This window comes from Trachemys scripta, chromosome 5 (genome assembly GCF_013100865.1).
Source record: "Trachemys scripta elegans isolate TJP31775 chromosome 5, CAS_Tse_1.0, whole genome shotgun sequence".
Taxonomy (NCBI): Eukaryota; Metazoa; Chordata; order Testudines; family Emydidae; genus Trachemys; species Trachemys scripta.
The window spans coordinates 97,239,398-97,248,479 of NC_048302.1; the positions used below are offsets into that span (position 1 = coordinate 97,239,398).

The 9,082-nt window shown below is 41.6% G+C and overlaps 1 protein-coding gene across 2 annotated transcripts in view; it reads right to left on the reverse strand.

Moving 5' to 3' along the window:
* Positions 1–6,125, reverse strand: part of KLF3 (Kruppel like factor 3) — a 32,980-nt gene extending 26,855 nt beyond the window's left edge. The window contains exons 1-2 of one of the 2 annotated variants that reach the window (XM_034771293.1): positions 5,617–6,125; positions 737–790 (exon numbers count right to left, since the gene is read on the reverse strand). The gene's annotated coding sequence lies outside the window, so the exon portion shown is untranslated. Of the gene's footprint in view, positions 1–736; positions 791–1,413; positions 2,765–5,616 lie in introns of those variants that run through there. The other variant, XM_034771294.1, reaches the window with a different exon arrangement.
* Between the last annotated feature and the right edge of the window lie 2,957 nt (positions 6,126–9,082).

Genomic DNA, 9,082 nt, shown 5'->3' on the forward strand with positions numbered 1-9,082 from the left:
GGACTCTCTAAGAGTGGAGGTTTTGTCACTCTTTTCGTGTACCAAAGTGTGTTAGCAACCTCCCCAACTCTCCCATCTCTTTCCATTATGGCTTATTTTAGTATTTAAAATCTGTTAGAGCTTTATCTTTCTATTTAGCTAACACACACTTACACTAGTTTCCCTTGGGACAGATCAACAATGGCTATTAAATCCCTAAAAGGAAACCTTGGCATTAGATAAAACATTAAAAGTGAAGGGTTAAATCTGTTCCTAAACCAGCTCTGCCAAACTTCACATTTTGGATTGGAAGCAACTAGCCTTGGAATGAAAACACAAAGCTTCAATACTGGCTGCATAGAAGAGTTTTATTTTTGAAAGGACCTCCTTCTAGCTATGTCAGTTAATTTAAAAAACTTGTTCTACAAAATGCAGAATTTTGTTGCAATATGAATCTCAGTTTCTGATTTTATAGAAACTTGACTACAGAAAGTTGTGAATAGCAAAATTTACTATACTTACACACTGGTTCCCAGTACTAAACTAAAGCTAGTTCAACACCTTTTGCTGATCCATGGAGAAAAGATGAAATATGACTGAGGCTCAAATCCTGTACAGTTTAACTAGTAGCTAAATTACGATATTTATTCACTGTGCAATGACAATATACTGTACATAATTTTCTAATAGCAGCAAAAGAACAAAAGTAAAAATCCCTAAAAGAGAGGAAATAAGGATTCTTAAAAATACAACTTACCAAAATTATTAGCTTGTGTCTTCACTTGAAATAATTTTCTTACAATTTGTATTTCTGAAGAGACAAAAAGCAAAATAATGTAAGTATCCACATATGTGCATTTCAGTGAGTTGCTACTTATATAGTTAAAATTTAGTTATCTGTGTTCACTACAAGTGTCTCTAAGTCCTATTATGCTTTTTGAAAAAAAATACTACGTGTCCAACAGAAACGTCACCTTTTTTAAAGTTTAACATCTAAAAGCCAGCAGTAGCAGAAGAAAAATTTCAAAAACAAATTAAATAAAAATGACATATTTAAAGATGGAAACATTTCTGTGTGCATGCAAGAAAATGTATTTTTTTCAAACATAAGTGAGTGAGAAAGACAGTCCATCTCCTATTTTGATATAATTTCTCATTCATTTAGGGCCTGATCCAAAGCCCTTTGAAGTCAATGGGAATCTTTCTATCAATTTCAATGAGCTTTGGCTCAGGTCCTTAGTTCTTCTACAGTTAGATGCAGAGTAACAGAAAGATTTCTTATGTCCTCTTTTTGAATTTCCTCTTGATTTTTCTCTGTGTTGGTCCACAGCAGACAAATGAAAAAAAAATAAATCTGATATCAAAGTAGAAAAAACATGTACTTTACTCCTTCAAAAAGTGCTCAGAGTTTAGCAAAATATAGCACTGCCATACCCATTTAATCCAAAGAAAGTTGTTAGTGTCTCATTTTCCTGCATTAAATCTGGAAGAGTGCGGATCCTTGAATTCATGTAACAGTACGATATTTCCTCCCTTCAGAAAAAATGGTACAATTCTAATCTTGATCAAAACTGGAACAGAAAATGATCATGGTGGCATCTTCAGAACCGACATGGGGAGAAGCCAATAGGTTTTCACATAAACGAATATATAGGGCTGGATTCTCTTCTCACTTGCACTGGTATTACATCACTGCAACTCCATTGACTTTAATGGAATTATTCCAGACTTACATTGGCACAGGTGAGAGGAGAACTCAGACTCAATTTTTTTTTAGAGTCAAACAAGTTTTTAGAAAAGGGAATGAAACTCATTATTTACCCATGTAAATATATTGGAGTAGAGGGTGTGTGTTAAAAGGTTAACTCAGACTTCTTATGCTGACATAACACAGGCAACTTAAGCAATCATGAGTGTGTAGAGACATGATAACTCACTGGGTGGGGACTGGGAGTTGCAGGGCAGTGACAAGGGGCCTGGACTGGGCTACTGGTCTACTAAAAAAACAGCCTGAAACAGGAAAGAGCACACATATGCCACTTGGAATGTATGACGCAAACCCCAGCCTTGAAACAAAGAACAGGAAACAGCTCTGCTGGCTGTGCTGGAGAGAAAGCACAGAGAAACATTTAGGCGGCCCTCTCTGACCCTATATTCATGAGCAGCTGGAGTTTTTTAAACAACAACAGTGGGTGGAGGTGTTTGTTCGTTGGGTGTGAATAAAAACACTGTCTTTATACAGGAGACCTGCCCTATTTACAAACAAGCAAATATCTACACTTAACAGAAAAGGACATGTGATGTTAGACACCACAGATCATGATAATTAACCCCAACCTTCCCTTGGATTTCTTTTTGCCTCTAAGCTGCTAATATTTAACTACAGCCTGAATTTTATATAACACCATACAGCTAACTCTTAGCCTAAAATTATCTTCTTCAAAGAGAAAAACGGAACGATCGGGTCATTACAAGAATTAATTTTAAAAGTACAGCCTATTTTAGAAATTGGCTATTTTCCCACTGCAAAAAATTCAGTATGATTTGACAGCTGAAGACTGACATAATTTAGTGCATACAGCGTTGGTGTATCTGTTGGTCCCAGGATATTAGAGAGACAAGGTGTGTGAGGTAATCTCTTTTATTGGACCAACTTCTGTTGGTAAGATAGACAAGCTTTCAAGCGTACACAGAGCTCTTCTCAGTATACGGATGACAGAACTTAAATTTCAAGAGTTATTAAAGACTCACTCTGCTAAAACACATACCAATAACAATCTACACTAATTTTCACTTTTCTGTACTTTTGCTTTGGTTGCACTTATAGAATGAGATTTTAACTGTAGAACCAGTTAACCACAAATATTTTTTTTATTTTTTGACAAATCACTAATACACATCACACTAAAACCATCAAGCTGTTTAAAGAAGAAAACATACCGAGAATAAGGAGTTATGGGGGTGAGGAAGCACACCTCATCTACATGAAATGTATCAGAATAAGTTTATACTTAGTTTCATTCAGAACAACTACTTCACTATTCTTCCTTTTCCAACATGCTTTGAACTAGTTCCGCACGGTGGGTCGGACAGCTGCTGTACCAGATATTATCAGACATGTGTTACTGCAAGTTATGTGGATTAGCAGCCTAGTAATGACAGTAACCACCGTACATTTCATTTTAGTAACTGCAGTTTCAGAAGTACGAGATTACAACTGGTTACGGAAGAATCTACACAACAGTGTATGGTTGTACGTTCTATAGTTATATTATTTTCTTCATACTTAATATTTGGAAAGGTAAGTATCGAAAGTATCTAGGTACTTGATAAGCCCCTAATCACTGTAGTATCTGAGCAATTTCAACTGACTTAATTCACTTTTACATCATTACTTACCTGAACACTTTTGTTTTTGTAGTGCTGCAGTCATGTTGGTCCCAGGGCATTAGAAAGGCAAGGTGGGTAATATGGTTCTCACCCACCTTGTCTCACTTGTGGTTTTGGCTGATACTATAGTTGTTGTGTAGGTGTAGTGTATTTTCATAATATTGTAGGACACTCTCATAACTGTTATATACTGACAACATTTCAGTTTCCTCAAAAAAGGAAAGGACCATTTTACGTCTTCTTTCTCCACCCACCTCCCAACCCCAGGCTTCACCTACTATTATACATTAACCAGTGTAGGCAAAACATATTTACCTGCTTGGATAAAAGAAAAGTATGCCACTCAACTAAACTCTGACGCAGACTCTTGTATTTGAAAATATTAGTGCTATCAAACTAAATCAGACATTTTAAAGCAAAAGGGATAAAGTTAGTTTGAAGTAAGTGTCCCCAGGGTCAGACAGGATTATCAAATCCAGATGTGGTTCCTCTCATAAAAGAAGTTCCTTATACAACAACCAAGAGAGCACATCTTAAAACTATTCTACAGAAAAAGACATGAGTGAGCAGCAATTGTATTCTTTGTTTTCAATACAGATTAAAGAACATTTATGGACATTAATTTCAATAAAACCAAAACCACAAAATCCCTCCATCCACGACCCAAGCTTGGCTTTTCATAACAACACCACATTCAAAGTTGAGCCCTGTGAATAGTGACACTTCCTGAGTTTTCAAAGGGCCACTATGTAGAGGCAGAGCGCAAGCAAACAATGCAGGTACAGTAAAACTGAATAAGAATGGATAGAAAATCTTTGATGAAATCAATTTTTTTGCGTTAAAAAGAATGATAATTTGAACAATTCTAAACTAGGTATTACTCCTGATTTTTTGCTACTTTGTGTAGGATTTCAAGGTGGGGTCTTAAAGAACAACTTTCTCTAGTCCATCCCCTCGCCTTGCACCCCCCAGCCAATTTCAGTGTAAGAACTTACATTGGACAAAGATCGAAGATAAATATTCCTATTCCCATTTAAGTGTAGAAAAACGACATTCATATAGGCAGGAAGTCAATTATGGATGTCATTTCCAATTCCTTATAAAAGTTACTTTATATTTTAAGTGTCAGAGCTAAATATCATAAATATTAGAGATTTGAACTTTTTCCTAGACGAGTGTTAAATAAGACTAGATATGTTAATATTTTATTTTAAAAACATTTTAGGACTAATTTTATCCCTGGTATAACTCCACCACATTCAGTAAAGTTATACCAGGGTTAAATTTGGCCATTAAACTATTCCACAGTGCTATGACCCTAACCATAATATACTAGTGATAGCATACTATTTAGAAAAAGCAAACAACAAAAACAACCCTCTTCACTGTTTTTTCTCCCCACAGAAATCAAACATTTTTAATCCAACAGAAGTGAATGAACCCATTACACTGTGCAACTCAATTTAGTACTTTAATAGCATTAGCAAGTTCTGATGACATTTTAAATTGTAGACTTGTCTATTGTACTGCAGTCCCCCATCTGCCAAAAGATGCTCTGGGGGCTGAAACAACTGCTACTGAGTAGCAGGAGCCCAAGAGAACGTCTCATATTGTCCAAGTCAAGAGCCGGAAAGAAAGGGACTCCCTTTCATATTGAGACAATGGAGGTCTTGGGATCAGCACCAGAGAGCCGAGCCAAAGGCCACACCAGGTGTGTGATTTTTCTTACCCAATCTCTGTAAAAGTCAGTAAGACAGAGGAAACCACACACACCAGAGCAGACCCCTGTATTTTGTCCCACCCTCTCTTGCAACCTTTGCAGCAACCACAGAAGCTGGGGATAGAAACATCCGCAGAAACTCCCCCTACTCGGCCCCCTACACACACGTGACCTTCTGTCCCCTCTTCCCAGAAAGAGACAAAGTATCATCGGAGTTGGTAATCCCTCCTTCCGCCCTTACAAGCTGTGCAGAAACAGATAATAAAGCACCACAGGAGTTGGAGACAGAAACATACATTCTCCCCCCACCCCCGAAAAACTTTCGCAGACGTTGGAGCGTGTCAAGCCGCCAGGATGGTCCTCGGGCGCAGCCCTGGCCCCCAGAGCCTCAGCGGGCTCGCAGCTTTGCATGCACCCAGGTCATCCCAACGCTGACCTCCCACCCCCCGACTTCTTCCAGCAGCTGGAAACTTTCGCACGTTGCAGTCAGACGCGAGGAATAACCCCACTCCCCTCCCCGCGCTCACCCTCAGCAGGGCAGGGGGCCTCCGCCGCCGCCCGAAGCCCTGCGATGGGGGCTGTGAAACAGAGCAAAGCACCCGGCCCGCGTCCCGGCTCCCTGCGGCTGAGGCTGTGCGCTCCGCGGTGGCCGTGCGTCTCTGGGCGAGGGGAGGGCGCTCGCTCGGCTCCCCCAGGCTCCTGGCACTAGTCTCCGCTGTCACATGACGCCGGCGCCGCTCGCTCTGCCAGGCTCCCTTGGCCGGCGGGGTAAGGGGAGGGTCAGGGAGGGGAGCGCGGCCAGGGCGGCTCCCAGCCCGCTGGGTGGAGGCTTCGCTGGAGGGGCCGGGGCGAGTCACTGGCTCGCACACCCAGCCAGGCACGCACTGCTCCCCCCGCCCTGCCCCCCGGAGGCAGACAGACTCACAGACACTAATTATCCCCAGCACCGCGGCGGAGCCGCCGCCTGACCGGCCCTTCCAGCTGCTCCTCCGCCTCTCCCTTGCTGCGTGTCAGGCAGAGGCGTGCGCCTGGCACCCGGCGCCAACTACACCCCCCTGCCCGCCTGAGCAGCAAAGCTGCGGCAGCAGCCAAACAACCGCGCGGCGCAGCGCCCCCGGGGCAGCAGGAAGGGAGGCGCTCAGGGCGGGCTGCCGCGGAGCTGGCTTCACAAACACGGGCTGGGCAAGGGGACCGGCACCCAGCCGCCCACGGAGCCCGACTCTGCCGCCCTTTGCAAAGCGCCTGGCGGATCACGGAGCCGCAGCCGGCATGGTGCAGGGCGGGCACGGCTCCTTTGGCCAGGCTGTTTGTGCTGCTGTTGCCTGGGGGCGGACCCTTCCCTTAGTTACTATTGGCTTGGGGACTCATATTCCATGTAACGTGGGTGCACCCACAGGCCCTGTGTGGGGCTGTTTTAGGACTGTGCTCCAGTGTGGCTCGGCGTTAGAGAACAGGGGCATCACATACATGAAACAGACAAGAAGTGTAGATTCATTGCTATTAAACAAAAAGGGGAAACAAAGAAAACAAATCCTTCAAATACCATGAGGGGCTAAGTTCTGTTCTCTGATACACCAGTGTTTTGTGCTCAACAACTGAGCCAACTTCTTATAAGTGTCTAACTTTAGGCACTTAATGGGGTTGGCCAAAGTGACCAGGTCAAGGCAACACAAGAAATCCTGAATTATGCTCTTGGGCAAACCAATGTAAATCTTAAAGTCAAAGGAGTGACTGGATTTAGACTGCTTTCAGAGTATACTCTGACCCTTAAGTGGGAAACAGTGTGAGGACTAAAACTCACATCTCCTGACTTCTAGTACCATCCTTTAACAACAAGACTGTTGTTGTTATTTATTTATGACCAGGTTCTGAAGCCCTTACTCCACAAACAATCCCATTAACTTCAGTGGAACAATGTGTGGCCTCACATGCTACCCAGCCTGAATAAGGGTGTCAGAATCTGCCCTTAGTTACATTGGTGGGCTCAGTGCTGTTCAGACTATGGAAGAGGATACTGTCCTTGCCCCAAGGAGATTACAATCAAATACAATGCAGTACAAAAGTGATATAGAAGTTGAGGTCCAAGGCTATTCAAATTTTAGAGTGACACAAATAATGGGATAAATTTTGTTCTCTCACACATGCAATCACAGTGTGAAAGTGGTATTTGTCCCATGTCTCCAATTTATCTGCTTTTACTTAGGACAGGAGTCTCAGTGGAATCAGCTGAGTGCTTAGGACTTTTGAAAATCAGGTCACTTGTTTAGATGTCCAGATATGGATTTTAGAGCCTAATTTTAGGAGCCCATTTTTGAAAATATTGGCCTAAAGTTCCCAGCTTATAATAATAATCAATGGAGATATCCCATCTCCTAGAACTGGAAGGGACCTTGAAAAGTCATTGAGTCCAGCCTCCTGCCTTCACTAGCAGGACCAAGTACTGATTTTGCCCCAGATCACCAAGTGGCTCTCTCAAGGATTGAACTCACAACCCTGTGTTTAGTAGGCCAATGCTCAAACCACTGAGCTATCCCTCCCTCTCCAAGAAATCCTGAATTATGCTCTTGGACAAACCAATGTAAAGCTTCATGGTTTAAACTATGATTCTGCCATTGGGTTGACACATTATGGTGTGTGAAATCAAGACACCTATAATATCTAAAAATAAGACCAGGCAAAGGACAAATCCTGCCTTCACTAAGGCTCTGATGCTGTGTGGACAGATGAAAGCCCATTGGAGCATTCTGTGAATGCAGTGGTCCTTCCTGTGTGTAGTTTTCTTATTCCAAGATCAGGTACTTATTTTGTAAGTCAATGGGAGTTTCTGGGTACTCAGTACTTTTAAAAATCAGACCATATATTTCAGTACCTAAATAAGGACTTTAGGCATCTGTTTTTCAGAAGATTGATTGTAATGTATTCCATTCCCTTTGATTTTTTATAATATTATAAAAGCAACACAAAGATATAAAGGCAAAAACCCCTAGTTGTTTAAGCATTCTACTGTTTGCTTTATTTATAGAAACATTACAATCCATGCTTTTTTAGTTCAAGTATATTTTAATGTAGTCTTTGGCTCATCTTAGCACATTTTCTAGGCAAACATAGTGTTTTAAAAACTGAACTAAGCACCAGTCTGAAACCCTGAAGAATACTACACTGACACAACACAAAGAACTCTGGGATACTGGACCTTGGTAACTCTTAAAATGTGAATTTTTTTGTTATAAGGTTATAACATATATCAAAAATAAACACACACTTATTGTGTCAGTGCACACCAAATAGTCACAGAGCATCTCAGTGTAATGAGGAGGAGCTGCTGCAATGCTCCTACATGCATATGCTCAAGTATAAGGTAAGATAAAAGTAATACTACTAATTATGTCCCAATTCTACCTTAATTTATTCAGGTGGAGTTAACATTGGCTGCATTGGTAATTAAATGTATGAAATCTAGAACAGAATTGACTTAATCACAGTGTCATATTGTTGGATATATAACATATATCCACTAGGTCCCTCTGCTGTCCCCTGCCCTGATATCAAAGGGAGTTTTCCCTCTTATAGCCTGATTCTGTTCCACCAGTGTAACTCTATTGACTTCAGTGGAGCTACTCTGGATTTACATCAACACAAGTGAGAGGCAAATCAGAACTCTGAGTCGTTATTGGCTGAGCGAAGTATGGCCCTACACTCAACTCGATGTCTATCTGTAATGCAATAACTTTTGAATGCTGCACCCTATCAATTTCAAAATTTCACGGAGTGTTCTAGGCATCCATGGGCACAATCTTATTGATTTGGGTGAAAATTGAAAAACTGGAAAGGGGAAATGAAGGACACGCAAAGCCCCAGGCACCTGGTTAGCACACACATTAGCTTCAACCAGATCTGAATCTGTCTCTAGATCAAAGATCTGGTCGATAGCAGTCATTAATACTCTCTATCTCTGTCCATCCTTCCAATAGAGTTTAAAATGTAGGGGAGAAT